We start from the raw sequence: 20,407 nt of genomic DNA, 5'->3' as shown, positions 1-20,407 counted from the left end.
GCATCCAGCCAGTCCATTCTTACGAGATACTGTAGTTTGGACCTAAGAAGGGCTAGTTTTGGTGGAGCATCCTGAACCCACTGTCACAGTACAGTCTTCCTGCTGCTATGCGTATCTTCAGTATCATTGTATTACCCTTATAGTCATCGTTTACACTCCCAGTATTGTCAGCTCACGTGTAATCTGCCCCAACGGCAAGCCCAGTTAGCTGCAAAGTGTCTTGGCATCCTCCCAGAACGTCCTCAACTACCTACATCCCAGAAATAATGGAAACAGATCAGCTCCCATCTCCTCACATTTTAGACACCGATCATCCGTCCCATTCTCACTGTTGAGAAGTAAGCGTGGTGCGTAATTTTGAGTGACATCTCTGGACATATTGTGGCCGTTATACATTTGTTAGTTGCTGCCGTGGCCAAGTAAATGTCTTCTAATTGTAACTTTGGCATGTGATGTAGCATTGTTGAGCCCTTTTCTTAGACGCCCATTAGCTATTGCTCCCTTTGCATTATACCCTTTGCATCATTTTGTCAACTGTGTCTCATTGGGGCCTCCCTCAACCCGTTATTCAAGAGATTGTTCCCATTGGAGTTGGAGATCCATTGCATGTGAATACTGATATCGCTTCTAACATAAAGAAATATGAATATGGGGATTTGGATCATTTGAAGTTTTGCCTGAGCTGTTTCAAATGTTAGATCCTTTTTTTCATGACCCCCGGGCTTTCCATATAGAATATACTCCCCCCGCCAATCCATTGCGAAAGGTCGGATTCGCTATCCACTGCAACACCAATCTCCTCCATATTTTTATGACCGGGAACAGCAGTTGATTTGACAACACCTCCTCTGACAATTCCCTCTTGGGTATATGTAGTAAAGCTTTCAGAGAGAACCCCAGGAAATTGGACTGGTCAACTTAAACCTCTTAAATAGTCGAAATGATCCGATTCACTTTAATGATCCGAACTTCCCATCACTACAACATAGAACCTGACCAGCACCCAGATAACACACATATGACTTGCCATCTTTGTCTCCAAACAGCCCAACATGAGTTAACTTTGTCCTCAAACAGCCTGCCTGTGTCATCTTGGTCCCCAAGGCTTGTGCCATATTTGCCTTTCCACAAATCAATTATACATCTATGATACACACAAACAGTCACTCACCAATTCACACTTTCATTCACATAATTCATTCACACAATTTATTTATTTTCTCACTCATTCACACAAATCATTTACACATATTCATTAATGCATCCACGCATTCATTTATTCTCCCACTCATTCTCACTCTTTATTTCAATATTTTTACTACCGCCTCTCCCCCTTCTTACTACCTCCCCCTTCTCACTATCTACCCTCTCTCCCCCCGTTTGTAGTTCACTTACCTTGCAGACGTCCTATGGTGGAAGCGCAAGGCCTTTGTCTCGCTGCTCTGCCCCAGTGAGGTCTGCCGCAGTGAGGTGGGCCACTCTAAAAGGCGGATTTTCTTTTTTAAGCAATCTGCAGTAGATTTACTTTGATGTTTAGGGACATTGTCCTGCTGCATCACCCAACTTCTAATGAGCTTCAGCTGGGAATTTGTTGTCCCCTCGGTGATGGCATGCTGTCCAGGCCCTGAGGCAGCATAACAGGCCTAAACATGATGCACCCTCCACCATACTTCACAGTTGGGGTGTTGTTTTCATGTTGTTAGACATTGCCCTTTTTATGCCATATGTAGTTCTGCATGTTCTTCCTGAAAAATTCCCGCGGTATCCCAGCATCCCTGAAGTAAAGTACCTTACTCATAAACAATATGTGATTTTAATAATAAAACTAAGAAAATTCATCTTAAGTAGAACCAACAAGTTTCCTGTTTCACATTAATATGTTTAAAAATAAGGTTGTCTTCATTGCTGGGATGTTAGCACACAATGATAATTCTTTCTCAGAGTGGGGGTAATGCAACTCTATAATGTTGTAATTTTTGCACATGTTCCTGCTAATTAGCTATGAGGAAAACAGTATCCCATGTGGGAACAGTGTTAGCATCACAACACATCAGCGTCACTTACTACATGAAGAGATACACCAAAGGCATTATTTCACAATCAACCAACTCCAGCTGCATAAAAACTGTTTGTCTAACTCCACTATTGTTTACAACATAATACGGCATCTGCCATGTCTCAACAAAATGCAAGGATTAACATCAAAATCCTCTTACACTTCTTGTGGCTGCAAGAAAAAATTAAGAAATTCTAAGGTTTTTGTTGCACTGCAGAGCCCCAGGCTTTGACCATACACTGTCCAACGTTCCAAACCTTACCATTAAAAGCTAGAGCAAATATGTCAATGAGCTTTATAGAACACGTTAATTAGATACATTTAGGATATGGTTAGTTCAGAACTACCCCTAAAGGAAGCAGGATCTCTGATACAACCATTACCATGGCCCATGTTGAGTAGATAACACAAATCTTTCTTAGAACAAACTTGTATTCTACATTGTAAACAGAAACCTAACTCAATAATTTCTGAACTGTCACATTCAGTAATTTAAAAAGCCAAGGGCCAAAGATCTGCACAGTAAGAATGACACTCAAATCAAAAAATATAATAATATTTGGAACTATGGCTGTAGCATCATGTTAATAAATATTGTGCACATGTTTTAAAAAGCATCAGTGACTTGAGCACATTTTTATTAGTCTAGGGTTGATCAAAAAATGACTGAGAAGTACCTAGCGAGTTACCAGTACTAAAAATATAGAAACCCTGGTGCACTTGTTTCCCATCAGACAAAGGTTAAATCCATCAACACCTGCTTGACTCAAGGTGCGCCCTTATGTAGAGTAAACCTTCATATTGGTTTTATTAGGGGTGGATTATCCATTAGGCACACTAGACACCCTCTGCTGTGCCTGGTGTGCTAATGGATAATCTACCTACTCACCACCTCTGGCCATGTAGTAGTAGCTATACTATGTTGGGAGGTGGACCCCGAGCAGCGTGACGTTACACAACTCAGCAGTACAGGTGCAGCAGTTCCCACTGTATGGAAACACAAGGTAGAGTTTTTTCTATGTGTCTGTATGTATAAATGGGTATGTGTCTGTGTTCATGTATGCTTTGCGCACACCTAGGAGTCCTCCAAGGGTCTTAGTCCGGCACTGATTTACGAGGTCATCCTGAAAGTATACTCAGTTAAATGAGCATCATAACATCAAACCATAGGTGTTTTACAAATTATTAGTATGAGGCAAAAACAGTTATGTTTAATATCACTGCACTTGTCTTGGTTAATGCATTAATTGTTGATATAGATCAAGCAAGGTATACATATTGGATCTCTTCATTGATGACGATACGTTAGCCTGGTTGAAAGTGGTCAGCCCCAAGATTGTAAAAGCACATGCATAGGGTTTGATAATAATAAGTGTTGTGTATTTTAACACCAAATAGGCACTGGTTGAAGGCTAATCAGTACACATTTTACAGAATTAGCACAGAAGCTAATTAATGTTAACACGCACTATGTTATAGTCTATTATGAATGAAAACACTGGCTTACTTAGAAATATGTATATAGTACTTAAAAAGAAACACAAATAAAAAAGCTTTCACATTAACATTAAAACTAGCAAGTAATTTTTTGTAAAACTGATATAATGGTATATTTCCCTAAAGTATGCAAACCAATAGGTATAGATTTTCTTTCAACTTAAATATTGATATAAAATTAACTCTGATTATTTTCTCATGTGCTGTGAAACCCTAATAATTTGTAAATGTGAAGAACACTTCAAAGGGGAACAATCTCTAGTACACAAAAGTAGCAGGGGGCCATCTGGGGAGACATACTAAATGAAGAACAAAATAGAATGCCCATAGACTTTAATAGAAGAGTGATTTTTTTTAAATAATAGAACCTGCAGATGTACTAGAGGAGTACTTGTGCCAAATATCTATATACGGTAATATGTCTCAGAGGTTTGTCTAAATAATACCGTATTTGCTCGATTATAAGATGACCCCCAAAATTTGAATATTCATTTGGGGAAAAAGAAAAAGCCTAAATATAAGACTACCCTATAAGAAAATGTTTTTACTTGTAAATATTTATTCACATGTAAACTATTTTTTCATATTTAATAAAAACTATGATTGAGAAAAATGCATTTTATTATTTTTATTTCCTTTGATTTGCCAACCTGCCCCCAGTTATGCACATCTGCCCCCTAGATATGCCTTATACCCATACCTGGGAACTTCCCTTGCAAGGGAAGTTCCCAGGTATGGGTATAAGGCATATCTGGGGGGCAGATATGCATAACTAACGGCAGGTTGGCAAATCAAAGGAAATAGCATTCACTAGAAAGCAGCTATAATTCTGCCTAATCTGCCAGGATTTGTGACTCTACTAGCGAAGTATGTGTGTCAAAGATCTATATTATATCATTTTTTTTAAATATAAACAACCACTTTTTGTCTCCATTCCATTATAGTCTATGGGCATCCCTCCCCATTATAGTCTATGGGCATCCCTCCCCATTATAGTCTATGGGCATCCCTCCCTATTATAGTCTACGGGCATTCCTCCCTATTATAGTCTACGGGCATTCCTCCCCATTATATTCTATAGGCATTCCTCCCCATTATAATTTATGGGCATTTTTCCCCATTATAATCTATGGGCATTTCTCCCCATTATAGTTTATGGGCATCCCTCCCTATTATAGTCTACGGGCATTCCTCTCTATTATAGTCTATGGGCATTCCTCCCCATTATATTCTATAAGCATTCCTCCCCATTATATTCTATAGGCATTCCTCCCCATTATAGTCTATGGGCATTTCTCCCCATTATAGTTTAAGGGCATCCCTCCCCATTATAGTTTATGGGCACCCCTCCCATTATAATTTATGGTCACCCCTCCCCATTATAGTTTGTGGGCATCCCTCCCCATTATAGTCTATGGGCATCCCTCCCCATTATAGTCTATGGGCATCCCTCCCCATTATAGTCTGTGGGCATTTCTCCCAATTTTAGCCCATGGGTATTCCTCCCCATTATAGTCTGTGGGCATTCCTCCCCATTATAGTCTGTGGGCATTCCTCCCCATTATAGTCTGTGGGCATCCCTCCTCATTATAGTCTGTGGGCATCCCTCCCCATTATAGTCTATGGGCGTTCCTCCCCATTATAGTCTTTGGGCATTCCTCCCCATTATAGTCTGTGGGCATTTCTCCCAATTTTAGCCTATGGGCATCCCTCCCCATTATAGTCTGTGGGCATCCCTCTCCATTATAGTCTATGGGCATTCCTCCCCATTATAGTCTTTGGGCATTCCTCCCCATTATAGTCTGTGGGCATTTCTCCCAATTTTAGCCTATGGGCATTCCTCCCCATTATAGTCTGTGGGCATTCCTCCCCATTATAGTTTATAGGAATCCCTCCCCATTATAATTTATGGGCACCCCTCCCCATTATAGTTTGTGGGCATCCCTCCCCATTATAGTCTATGGGCATCCCTCCCCATTATAGTCTATGGGCATCCCTCCCCATTATAGTCTATGGGCATCCCTCCCCATTATAGTCTATGGGCATTTCCCCCCCATTATAGTCTATGGGCATTCCTCCCCATTATAGTCTGTGGGTATTCCTCCCCATTATAGTCTGTGGGCATTTTCCCCCCATTATAGTCTATGGGCATTCCTCCCCATTATAGTCTATGGGCATTCCTCCCCATTATAGTCTGTGGGCATTCCTTCTCATTATACTCTATGGGCATTCAATTTTGTCATTCGTTATAGTATGTCCCCAGTCTGGGACCATATACAGTTTCCTTACTATGCCTGAATTATTGGACTTACTTCAGTTTTCCTTATTCTAAGGCATTATAACACACCTATCACATTAAACATCTCACCCAATAACACTCACTGCCTGTCACTGCCCAATGTGGCCATCACTTTGCTCTTTCACATGCATGAGATGGCAGGTGGGTGTGGCGTTCATTCATGCAATTCATGTTGCATTATCAATAACTAAAACACGTGCTAATCAAATTGTATCTTCTATAGTCTCTGCTGTCGAAATCTGTGTCTGCAAGGAGGTCTTCTCATGATTACACCAAAATCCCGATAATCTACAGTCTCTAAATCAGCGCTCTTTAGACAGTACTTTTCTCACCTTTCTTATCTGATCTTTATTTCTAGAGTATTATTAAATGAAGTACTATCTGACCATGTCCCTTGATAAAATGTTGTGTGAAGTGAACTCTGTATTAGATCATGTCATTATTTTCTAATCCTTTCTTAGATAATCCGCAGTCAAGAGGTTGGAAAACTTTTCTTATAAAGCCTGTTCTGACAGAATGTTTTCCTGATACTTTGCACTCTGAAATATTGTCAGATGGCCTTCTGTATTTCTTTTGTATTCATCCCAGAGTTTTTTCCTCAATCTTAGGATGTTAGACTGAGTGAGCTGCGTTGTAGCATCTTATGCTATCAAAAGTTACTCTATTTGTGAACACAAGGTTAGGATTTATTATGAAAAAAGTATAAAAAGAACTCAGTAAGGTTCTTGTAACATCTTAAGGGAAGCAGCAGAGTTGCTTCTACCCAGACCTGCACCTACAATGAAACCATAGTGCCTACTATAGTGCCTAAAATACAATTCATAAATTTAGCTGGGAAGGAAAATTGGCCTGTCATCTAAAGTGGGCAGAAATAGCACTTTTCGGGGAAGTCTACAGTAAAAAACAAATCACTCCCATGTCAGACTTTCCTTGGAAACGTTAATGTTACATGTCCAATCATGACATCACACATGGAACTTCCTGTAACATTCCCCATGGAGTGACAGCTAACCATGAGGAAGCAATTTTCAAAATTTCTTCCAATGTAGGTTGTGTCGTGTACAAACGGAGGAACGTGTGGATTGGCAGGAACATTCTCACATTCTCATTAGCATGTAAGCTGGTCAAGAGTGAGTTTTGTTTTAGCTCCTTCACTACAATATTCATTATAAAAGTATATCCCAGTGAGTTTCTGCAGTAGGAAGAGATTGGCTGGCCTTTTATAATGTGTAGTTAAATCAGTGAGATTTCTTAAGTCTTCTTAAGCCCTTCTCGCTGGATACATTTTCTAGTATTGCCCCTTCATAAAGAATAGTGATGTCCAACGCTCCATTTACTTAAGAAACTCCTCTTGCACATGTTATGAGGAATGTATAAACTCATGGAATGGTAGGTACCAACTGGCCAGTTATACATCACACCCTGGACAGCAGCACTTTACCTGTGCTGGACAACGATATGTGAAAATGATATGTGCCCTGGAAAACATGACCAATGTGGTCACTCTACTCACTTTTTTCATTGAACACTGGACATTAGAACTACATGTGCATGATGGGCGTTAGCTCCTGTGGCAACAGAGTCTGTTTTGTCAAATGTCTTATCTCTTAGATGAAATAATGCATTGTCTTTTTTCATTTATTTTTGTTACGTATTAAGGGAACAGAGATTAAAAAAAAAATCCATATATATCTTTTCCTCCACTGTCTCACACTTCTTTCTCAGTCGGCTGGATATCTAACTTGCTGCTCGGAGAATTTCCCTCTGATTTATTATACGCAAAGTGAACTGATGTGTAAACCTGACACATTTGATAACCTCCTGTGAAGTATTCTCACTCACCAGCAGATTGAAAAATAAATGACAAATACGCAGGAATCTGAAAAGTGTCGTTGGTATTCCCGTCCCTTGAATTGGTTCTGCTCATTCTGAAGGTTGAGATTGCTCTAAACACCCTGGATTTAAAGATACAGAAAAAAAAGAGCAATTGAAGAACTATGCAGAAACGCATTGCCAATTGTAGTCATTAAGTCTTCACACTGTGTCCCAATTCCAGACACACACAAGTCTATTCTTAAAGGGATGGTAAACCACGCAAAGAAAACTGTTGCTAGGTCTTAGTGCTTTTAGTATTCAGCAGCTGTAAGATCTTCTTGCAGTATTTTAGCTGTACCTATTATGCAAGCTTATTGATTTTTAAAAGTATAATATATTCAGTAATTGAGCTAAGTTGACATATCAAAGATAAGGACCTCTGCCAAAGATACCTCTAATTTTAGTTAGTAGTTATTGAGTAGTTATTTTCCTTTGGTTAATTGTTTTTAACCGAAAGAAAATAACCAGATTTTATCACCAGATCGCCCACCTGGCCAGGTCTGGATGGTCACTGAGTGCATGAAGCTACAGATGTGCATATTATCTCAAAATGAAAGGTTTTTTTACCAGGGCTTGCACAAAGAGGCATAACGTACCTAGAAACTGAATAATTACATAACATTACATTATTTATAGGGGCAATGAGATGAACATTAACCCCTGTTTTAGCTTCTTCTCTTATGAAAAATTGAAAAAAATGCTTTAAATGTTTAAAATATTTGAAAAAAATGCTATTTTGAAATTCCAATGTCTATGTTTTTTGCTTTTTTTTTGCATATAGAGCAATAAGAACAACTAGCATTTTGCTATTTGGAAACCATTTAAAAGAAAACAAAAAACTGGTAATCCTGTTGCCATGTCCTATTTGGGACATCATTTAAGACGGAAGCCCACTGGCAAGGCACACGGCTTTGATGCCCACTGGCAGGGCACATGGCTTGGAAACAGCTGGACAGGTAGGTAAGTATGGGACACGCTGCGGTCTGGTACACAAATCTGGATCATAAACGTAGCCAAGGTCATACGTGGCAGATCAGAACAAGTTACACAGAGCTTTAGACTAACAGGAACCCAAGCCAAACATATGCAAAGGCGCAGAGCAGGTATAAAAAGGCAGGGCTGAACGTAGCTCAGCTGTCCCAAATAATTAGAAAGGGGTGCTGCTAAGAGTGAAGGGTGGCCACTAGTGGCTGCAGGTAGACCTGACAATGTTACTTATATCACATAATCCAGGCTCTATAAATGTAGAGCTCCTGGTATATATCACTGCAAAACAGCACCCCAATATGTGTTCTGCAACATCTCCTGAGCACAGTGATACTAGCCGTATATGGGTTTGTCAGGTTGTTTTGGAGGTAAAATGCCACATTTGGGAAGTACATCTTTTCATCTTGGAACTTTGACATCTAAACATCCTCCCTCCATGTCCTATTTAGGACATTTTTTATTTACTCCATCAAACCATATATTTTTGAAAGCTAAATATCCCTGTGTATTTCATATGTTGGTATTTTAAACCTTTTAATGCACTAATTCTATCACCAGCCTTTGTCAAACTGTGTGGTAGTCATTTTTTGTGTTTTCAGGTATGAGTTTATAGCGCATGGTATATGTCACAGCCAAAGAACACCTCAATATCCCCTAAGTATGGTGATCTCACCCATGCATAGGTTTGCCTGGTTGGGGGCTAAAAGGCCACATTTGGGAGGTGTGTGTTTTTCAATTTAGAATTGTACCATCTGGTCATCCTGCCAACATGTCCTATTTGGGACACATTTAAACCCAGCCAATTCAATTTACCCCATAAAACCATATTTCTTTAAAAACTATACACCCCAGGGTATTTAAAATTTTATCCCTTTCCATGCACTAATTCTACCACCAGCCTTTGTCAAAGTTTGTGGTAGTCATTTTTTGTGTTTTTTTCAAATACATTGCACTTCAGGTATGCATTTATAGCTCCTGGTATATGCCACAGCCAAGCAACACCCCAATATGTATTCAGCAACACATAATGTGTATACTCCTGAGTACAGTGATACCACCCATGTTTGGGTGGTTTGAGAGCTAAAAGGCCATGTTTAGGAGGTGCACTTTTCTTTCAATTTTGACATCTGGTCCGTCTGCACCCATGTCCTATTTGGGACCTCTTTAAATTCAACTTACCCTATCAAACCATACATTTTTTAGACTAGTATTTCAAATAGTATTTTAACTGTCAGGACTTTTTTTTACATTTTGTTGGAACTGGATAGTTTCCCTGATGGTGACATCACTGCACAATTATTTTTAGATGCTGCCACATTTTTATTTGTTATTTTACCATTGTTTACCATTTTTTTAATTTACCAATCCCATCGTGATAAGAAAGCTGGGGTCCATTGACTTTCATGGTTGAATGCAGTACTGGCAAAATCTCTCGCAATGGCGCTTGAGACCACTCTCCTGAGCAGTCACAGTGCCTCCTGGGGTGGGCTTTTGGTTGAAGCCTCCTAAGCTCTTTTAAATCAGGTGTCTGCTCCCATATTATATATGGCGGAAGTTGCTGCTGCTGCTGCAAAATTCGGTGTTGCTGAATGCCTTGACATTGAGGCAATACAGTAACACAGTTGAAACAAAGGAAGCGATCTTAGACTGCTTTCTAAGCTTCTTTAATGCCATGATGTGCATGGCATGTAATCGGTTGTTAGCTGACCATTTTTCTGTAAGTGCTTTGAACGTCGTTGGTCATCAAGAGGTTAAAATTGATAATATGCAAAAATTACAATGACACATGAAGCAGCGAAGAATTGCTCATGTGAGCTTACAATCTTACAAATTGTAGGTGCTGGACCCCAGTCCTGGAAGAAATGTGCTCACCCTACTATAAGTAGAACACACGTCACATTAATAGTTTCAGGAAAGCCCTGCTTTCTAGCAACTCCATGCACTGTAGGACAAAAAGGCATAAATTCGAACCTCCCATGTCACTTGAGGTCCACAAAGGATACATATCTTCAATTTTGGGTTGCAGATAAACATGTACTATTAAGGATAAGCAGTACAAGTTGCCATGTATACTGCTGGAAGTTGATATGGAGAACCAGTGGTGTAACACAAACCCCCCCCCATTCTACTGCAGTATATCATGTTTTAGATCCAGATGGATGTTCCTCAAACACCTCTTGTCTCTTGTGTAAAATTGTTACTACCTCTATATGTGGTTATAGAACATGTTAGTTTTCCATAAATAAGCCAATTCTGCTTGACGGCAGGTGGCAAATGATGCAGATCACTTTAATATGTCATTTATTGGCCATTGGCCCTTTAAATACCCAGCCTGGCCCTGTATTGCCACAGTGGTGAAATATTGCAGGATATAGGTATATGCAAGAATCAGTTAAGGAGATAGGTTTACTTGCTTCTAGGACACATGTACATTTAAAGCACATGCATTCACAAATTATAAACTTACAAAAGCAAATTAATTACCCAGTTGTGCATCACAGATATGGCCAGAAATCCAATGTGGTTAACCTATTTTTTTTAATTAATACAACAATATTTAAAACTTGCTGTGTGTATTGAGCTATGAGATCATGAACCTGCTACTACATGGATTATCTCAGAGGCGTCCAACATGAGACCTCGAGGTGCGGCCCGCGTAAGATCGTCAGCCAGGGCAACCGATCTTACGCGGGCCGTACCTCGACCCCTGTTACAACAAGAGCCCTGCTACTTAAAAGTGGGAGGGTCTTTTGTACTGCAAAGAGGAAGCGGAACCCAGCAGAGTTCACGCAACATCACATGACTCTGCTCCAGTCCTGCTTCCTCTGTGCAGTACAAGAGAACGCAGAGGGAGGCCGGGCCCCCCGCCGAAGTCTGTGAGCGGCATCGAGGAGCTGCAGTGCAGGTAAGGGGGTGAGGAGGGTGTTTGAATGAGTATGTGTGACTGAGGGAATGAATCTGTGAATGAATGAGTATATGAATGAATGAGTGTGTGTGTGATAGCATGGATGTGTAAGTGCTGGAACCTAGGCATAATGGGACTGTGATTGCTGTTAGCAATCACACTCCTATCATGCCAAGTCAGCCAGTGCATGCTGAAACCTAGCTAGCTGCCCCCCTTGTGTATTGATGCTGCCAGCAGTATGGGGTCTGCACATCACTTACAGCCACCCTGTGCCAGCATGTACTGGCTGACTTGGCATGATAGGAGTGTGAGTGCTAACAGCAATCACAGTCCCATCATGCCTAGGTTCCAGCATTTACTGGTTGAATGTGTAAGTGCTGGAACCTAGGCATGATGTGATTTATTATTTTTAAAGGTGGGGGTCATTTTAGGTTTTGGCTAAGTGAATGTTTTGGTCCAGAAGTTTCATTTTGGTGCATCCCTAGAATAAATAGAACTATTTCATTTTTAATTATCCTGAATTTGTAGTCAGAAAACTTTCTAGGCCCAGAAATCAGTGAGAGGAAAAGTAAAGGTTTTGTGTCATTTACTTTATTTTAATCTGCATATTTTATTAAAGGCCATATTTTCTCACAGTGAAAACTGAGTGCGGCCCGCGCACGTATACAATTCTGATGAAGTGGCCCACTGCAGAAAAAACTTGGACACCCCTGGATTATCTGGTTGGATGCATGGGTTTTCAGTGGCCAAAGAAAGAGGCTGGGTTGAAAAAAAACTATGGTCAGAGACAGAGCATTAGGTATGTGTCATCGAGGGGGTCCTGCTTCAGTGTGCAAAGAATTATGCATCCCAAACAAATACACACTATTTACACACTGTTACAGATGATGACATTGGATATAGTGCAGTGGTTATTAACCATTTTGGTGTCACACCTTCCTAGTGAAAAATCTTATGACCTACGCCTCCTAAAACCCCAAATTTAGGCTTAGGCAGGCTGAGTTTGCATTTAACAATTATAGTTGAGAGGCTACTCACACCTTCCCTGGAGTTGGTACAAACCTCCCCAGGGGAGGCATGCCCCACAGATTATGAGCCCCTGAAATAGTGCCTAAAGTTTAATTAAATTCAGGACCACACTGGGAGTTAACATTGGCTACACCACTTTAAGGCCAGTGCATAGATGTGGCCCCCTGCATGGGCGGAACAAGGGAGGAGCAATTGCCACCCTACATTGAATAAAGCTGGGAGCATGCTTCACAAGTAGGGATAATGAGGTCTTCAACTTACATCTTTATGCCCCTAATTTCAAGTAGGAGGCAAAGATAAATATGGTCACGTAACATCAAGTTGTGTGACCCTATGGGAGTATCACAGCATTGAATACAAGCTGAAGGCAGCGTAAGTGAGTTGTATGAGACTGCCTGGGTTCAGCAGTCTGCTGCGCATTGAAGGAGCGGACCTGCCGAATGACCAGCATCATAAGTATCTGATGATGCCATTGGACCACTGGCCGTTTGTTCAGTTTCCTAGATGGCTAGTCCAGGGCAGATGGGGGGTCCGGAGAATTCATCACTGTTGAAGTGGCCTTGAGGTGGGCGACAGTGACACAGGATATATAAATAAATGCATTCCCTTAAGAGTCCAGGGTGAATTGATGACGTGAGAATAAAAATGAGACAAATGAACAATAGTGATAGAATGAAATAGCTACATGAGGGGTAGAGGGTCATTATTCCATGTGGAAAGCCAAATAAACAATAGAACTATCTATATACTGCCCAACAGCTATGAAACAGACATACTTTAATCAACAACTTAAGGTGCGCTTTATTGTTAATAAACACATAACTGAGAATGAAAGTCCTTCTTCTGACTCGCATAGAATTGCAATAGCCAGCTGCCCCTGTAAACCACACAGAAACTCTCTTCCTGGAGGTGACACCCAGTTCCTTTGTGTATCATGCAAAAAAATTGGTCTTTTAAAGTCTCAAGTGTATCTGTGCTGCGAACCTGAAGCTTTTCAGTCCGGTATTCACTATTCCTTTGAGAAACTATAAGCATGTTGATTAATGTGTTTTTCCTATTCTTTAGACTGTTTATGTCATATCACTTTACGATTAGATGTGCGAGAACAAGTTTTTGTTTCTGAGGAAACTATTTCATTTTCCCAGGAGAAGAAAACGTGACCCCCACCACTCCATCCATATCCAGTTCAGCATGTTGATTTGAGGTTATTCTATCTAACTGAAAGCAGCCTCTGACTCTGTTCTGAAAATGTGCACTGACGGCTCATTCTCTACTAAAGTGCGGAATGGAGGTGGAAGGGAAGTCATACGGTCGTGGTGTGTTAAACCAAGAAACCACTAATGCTAAAGCTTGTCCTGATAACATACAGCTATTCAAGCATGAAATATGAATAAACGCAGCACTGTCTCGTATTGCCTTTTGTAAATGGCATTTTTAAAATAACAACAGAATTAGATGGATACATATTGGTATCATGACCAAGAGGCCACTGTGTAGTAGTTATACGGCTAGCCTTGTCTTTAGTTCAGAACGGAAGGTCATTAATAAAAACACAGATCCATCCAAGCCTGTCCTGCTAATAGACACTAAAGAGGTCACTCGTTATTAGGTATGGACACAGCACTGACTAAGCCCGTCTCTGGTACTGATTCTAGAAGAAGCACGTCTCGGGGTCTCCCTAGTGACAGCCCAATTGTGAATGCAGAAAGAGTCCAGGCAGCTGCAGAAGCAGTAATTAGGGTCTATACATCCTTCACAAGCACTAACTAGGTCAGTATTTCTGGTGGCAGACAGTGACTAAGTGCCAATCTGCTTAATATGAGCATTGTTTATAAATGCTGAGGGTTGAAAACAGGAACGATAAGTCATTCCTACTGGTGCGCCTGCATCAGAATAACAAGAAGCGGAGGTGGGGGGATGAGATCAAGGCAAGGAGGGAGAGGGATTGTGGGAGAGAAAGAGATGGTAAGAGAAAAGAAGAGGAAAAAAAGAGAATAGATACCGTATTATTCTATAGATGCTGAGCATCATTTTGCATTGCAGCAGGCTTTTTTTTTTTACTGTGCAGTCTGTGTGCAGGGATATTGTATAATTATCAGTGTGTATATACTCATCTGAAAAAAAATCTATGCTTTTGCTGAACTTTATACCCCACAGTATTTTACAGCGCAGAATGTTTATTATCAGACCTTAATATCAAGTTATTACAGGGAGACTTGTGTTGGCACTGTGTAGCAGATGGGGTGGAAATTCCTTACTAGTTAAGGAGGGCGTCAGCGTAAGGATAGTGGGTGTAAGACTAAGTATGGTTTGCAAGAATAATGATCACATAAAATACTCCTCCACGTTTGCCTATTACGGCTTTAATTTGGGATGGTTTCATATCGTTTTGTCTTGTTCCAACATTAAATATTTTTGCAGATCTGTAACTGTGAATGCAGTGATAACCGAGAACCACTGCAGTGTGGTCATCATAGTGGAGCTATGTATGCATTGCCAATACATACCTTCAAACTTATTCTGATTTTCAGCCTGGTCCCAGATAGCTGCCCTTCTTTTTGCAGGGAGCAGAGATTAGGGTCTGTCTGTCTAGAACCTGCCTGGCTTTTGTGGTTATTGATGTGCAGTGCTTAACACATAACCCTGCTGTGCTAAAGGAAGATGTTGTATAGTACTGAACGCACTGTGGATCAGTTTTAAAACAATGTGTGTAACCCCAAGCCTTCTATGATCCTACTTGAGATACACAGTTTAGATAAACAGTTTGGCCTATAGAATTGTGCAGCACTGAGTATATTGGGTAATGCTATACTGGTAATGAGTTTATGCAGCATGGATCACACTTGGTTCTTGTTATTGTTCTTGGGGTGGGGTATGCACAGTGTTGAGCACACCAGGATCTCAATATCAGGGTAATGAAATAATGCACGTATGTGCAGTGTTAAGCACACTAGGATCTTGCTGTCAGAGTAATGAAATAACACACTTATGTGCAGTGCTGAGCACACTAGGATCTTGTTGTCATGGTAATGATAGAGCAGCTTGTGCAGTTTACGTAGGAACTTGGCATTATCCCAAATACAGAAGAGGGAGAAGGAAAGAAATAGAGGAGAGACAGAACAGAGAGGAGTAGAAGCAGAGGCAGTTAAGTCATGGGAACGACCAAGCAGAAAAGAGACACCAAAAGGCTGCAGGAAAAAGCAGTATATAAAGTCAGAAATATTTTGAGGGTTAAAAGGTGCGTAATGTACAAAGCTAGAGGAGGGAGGCAGTGCAGACAATTGAGGGAAGAAATTAGGGTAATCATGGACACTGGAAAATATTGTTATGAAGGAGAGGGTAGGAAAGCAGGAAGAAACAAGTACAAAGAGGAAAGTAATAGCTAACAAACAGAGCAAAGGAACAGGAGGGACTAAGCAAGAGCAGGAAACAATGTTTTGGGTGAAGCCAACACGAACGACATAAAGTAGACCAATCATGTTCTTTTATAAACTGCTACACAAACTACTGCAAAGCCTCCAGCACTCTGAGAAATATTACAGTATTTGCTCGATATTAAGACAACCCCCAAATTTTGAATATTGATATAGGAAAAAAAAGAAAAAGCCGGATTAAAAGACTACCCTATAAGAAAAAAGTTATACTAGTAAATATTAATGTTATGTTTTTATTTCCTTTTATTTGTCAACCTGCCCCCAGTTATGCACATCTGTCCCCTATATATGCCTTATACCCCCTTACATGCCACTCTGCCCCCAGAAATGCCTTATACACCCCTATATGCCACTCCTATTCTTTTTAACCCCCTTTATGCCACTCTGCCTCCATAAAGCCCTTATAGCCCTCCCCCTAATGCCACTCTTACCCTCCCCCGACTTACCAGTGCATCCCTAGACTTGTCTCCCGTGCTTCAGATTCCTTGGTGTCTAGTGGGGCAGCCTGTGAAGGTCTGCTGCTGCTGCTAACACCTCCACCAGGGCTTCTATGAATCCGGTGCACCGGAAAGTCAAGTGACGCTGGCGCTCCGTCATAGAAGCCCCGGCAGAAGCGCCGGCAGCAGCGGAGGTTACCTGCAGCGCTGCGGGGGATCGATCTTAGTATTGTATTCAGACCTCTATTTGAGGTCTGATTAGAAGACAACCTCGAATATAAGACGATGGTTATTTTTCAGAGCATTTGCTCAGAAAAAAACCTTGTCTTATAATTGAGCAAATACGTTATTTACTTTATTATACACACATTGATACAAGTGAGAGTTGGGAGGAGAGTTTGCAGGAAAGTTGTGGTTTAAACTCTTTCACTTCACTATGCGCTATGAAGGGCCAACACTGTCATGTTTCTCCAGCGTGAGGCTGCGCCATACCTGTATAATGTATAATTCAGTAGGTGAGACTGAAGAAATATCACAGAATTGCCTATGCATTATACAGGGCCACCCAAAGTCTTCATGCAGCAGAAGCTCAATGAGGTTATACCTTCACAATGTATAGTGACATAAAGGATTTGAAACACAACTCTCTTGCAAACTTTACATCAATTCTCTATTTAGTGAACAGACCCCAAAGAGGCATCATTTCCACACTGACACAGGGATACACAACCCATGCAAACACATATTGTATATTATTTGTATTCTGCATGCTCACGCACTGATACACAGATCCCAGTGACTTGCACTTTCTAATGCATAAACCGCTAGGAATGACCTATGAATGTGAACCTTTCACGCTAAGAAGAATAATTGGCAGAAATTTTATCACCCTTTCCCTTGAATAGTTAAATGCACAGAGGTTGTTAACATGCAATAAATAAAGATAACAAGGCCTGTCAAAAAGTACACAAAGAGAGTATCTACTAATGATGATGATATTTAAATGGCAAATAAATAGCAATGGCCTGCCTGCCCCCTTTGCCAATCCTCCTTGCTCTATGAGTGCTACAGAATCTACTGCGGCTACAGAAGGAAAATGTAATAATAATTCACAAATAGAATAGATTTTAATATAAAAATAAAATAGCAGACTAAAGTGTCTTTAGAAATTACTAAAGTTCAGAATGTTGACAATATTAGGATGTTGATGTCAGTACCGGTCTTCAACTGGTTTCACTCTGGTCTTTGTGCAGTCGCCCTGTCTGTCTGCCCTCGCTCTCCTTGAGCACTCTTATACATCCAAACTGCTGCCTGCTCACCTACTGGTCTTCTCGTCATCACCAACACCTCCAACCTCTTTAGTATATAAGCTTGTCTGAACCACGTGGTTCCTGATGCTCATATACTGCAGTCCTGGTCCTATTGTAGCCTGACGGATCTCTCTGTTTCCTCTCCTCGGCCTGATACCTTGATAACGTTTCCTTCTGCCTGCATTTGACAGTTGGACTGGTTAATCACCTTGTAGTTTGGATTTTGCCTTTTGTACCTAAATTTGAAATATCAGCTTTTCATCTTTGTGCTGAATCCCAGTACTCTGTATCCTGGACTCCATTCCTGAACAAGATACTTACAGTGGATGGCATCATATTAGGTTAACATTTACTAAAACCAACAATCCGAAGTGGAGAAAGTAGGACAAAAGTATAGTTGATTGCTTAATTACATATTTATGAACTAGAATTCATCAGGAATGAATCTAATTTGACATGTTAGCCTTACCCTTTCAGTAGATTGTCAGGTGAGCTAGCTAACACACCAACCATAACACATTTTATCCTCCATCTATTTTATTGCATTCTTCTGTCTGTTGTCACATTGTGTTATAAACTTTACCTGCCAAACTTTTGTTCAAACTGACAACTCAGTCATAAGTGAATCCGAACTCTTAAACAAGGCAGTGAAAAATAAGACTATCTTTCCACAGAAGGCAATATTGTGTTTTGTTCAACGATTATGATAGTACAGTATTACCTGCATGCAACTTTTAGTTTTGCAGAAGGAACACGTATTTAAATGTGTTAAGAGAGGGATTATGAATTAAAGGCTAAGGAAATCAAATTGCCCCCTGATGGAGTTCTTTATTACAAGTACTGTTCCTTTGGACTCTTATTGAACAGGACCATCTAGCAATACAGGATGATGATTCAGTCTTTGATATTAATAAGAGCTAGTCTGGGCACTGCACTATTCACTTGAGAATGAGGGCTCAGCTTTAGATGAATGTGCTACATGATCATTTAAAGTCTATAAGCCTAGCTTAAAATAAAGGTATGGTCTTTACCAGGGTTCAAGAAGGAGTACAAAATAGTAATAAAAGGGAATACTTGATAAAGCTGAAAAGTCTTATCAAGAAATTAATGTGTGTTTGCCATGGGTGTATGGACTGGTTAGATTAAATGCACGTGTGCCATGTAAGCAATCTATCTCAATTGAGCTACTTCTCAGGAGGCTGAAAGCTAGAAAATGGTAAATTATGAATCAGATCAGGAATCTGAAAGATGGAGGATGCACATAAAAACTCCATGAACATTAGACCAATAAATATCTATTTATTGGTCTAATGTTCATGGAGTTTTTATGTAAAGTCCCATGAGATTTAAAGGTCTTAGAGGCCCCATATTCCCCTAAATCTATTTAAGTGACCTTTGAAGTCTTGAAAGCCTATGTGCCTCTATATCTTACTGTATGAACATTGGATCACTAAAAGCTATCACAAACCCCTGAACCATGACAGGGGATTAAATAGCATAACTCCAAAGAAATGGAATTGGCTGAGGTCAGGATACAGAAAAAGATGTGTAAAATAACATTTCTGGTCAAAAGTCAAAGTGTCAACACTTGAACCACAACTCAGCATAAAGATAGCATGGGACTATGCAAGTGCAAAGAGGAGTTAGCAGGTGCTGATTTATTTGGGTAAGCTGACAGATAACTACATCTGTGCATACAGAATGTCATGACCAGTGGTCGCGACCATGACCATGTCAAGTGATCAGTTCTTGTGCATTGATTTCACAGTGTACATCAAGAGAACTGCAGTGTTCCAAAAGTATAGTAGAGACAAGTCTTCAATTACCTGTAACATTACACATAACCCTAATCCTAAACACCTGTCTAGGGCATTAAGGAAAGGGGCACTTTTTAAGCCCAGACCTCTCAAAGGATTTCAATGATGATAAGTTGGGAAGGAGCTAAATTGCTGTTCACCTAGGACAACAGAATCCTTTGGGCTAGCCTTGAATATCTACAAACAGGGCTATATTTCAGATTAGGCAGACTAGGTTTGTGCCTAAAGAGCCACGTGCTTAATGAGGGTGTGAGGGGAGGGTATTGGATGTATTTAATTTTAAAAAATAAACCTAAAATTAATATATGCATGTGGGTTTTACTAAATGTAAAGAATTACATTGGAGCGTTGTCACTGCTAATATTAAAGAAGTATGTCCATGCTTGTGCTCCAGGCTCCAAGAGCTGTGTGGCACTGCAGTACGTGTTCTGTGTTGTCCATTAGTTGAAAGATTTTAGAATGTGGTTGTGAACATCACAGGCGAGAGAGCTGTACTCAACATCACCTTGACTAAATGAAGAGAGATGCATGACAAAACAATGAAAGGATGTCCTTAGGCAATAATGAAAATGCTCTCAGTTTATGTCTGCCGGCTATATTAGCCAGAGCAAAGAAATTGCAAAATAAGGCTTTAAATGTAAGCTCGTTGTACTAACCAATATTTAGGTAAAACAGAGAAGAAAATAATCTCTCCATTTAATGAACTCTTTCTGTGCAAAGTAAGCAGTTTAAAGGAATTGGCATCAAGTATGGTGGAGTTA

Source organism: Spea bombifrons, chromosome 12 (genome assembly GCF_027358695.1).
Source record: "Spea bombifrons isolate aSpeBom1 chromosome 12, aSpeBom1.2.pri, whole genome shotgun sequence".
NCBI classification, from domain to species: Eukaryota; Metazoa; Chordata; class Amphibia; order Anura; family Pelobatidae; genus Spea; species Spea bombifrons.
Note: the sequence above shows the minus strand (reverse complement) of the source record.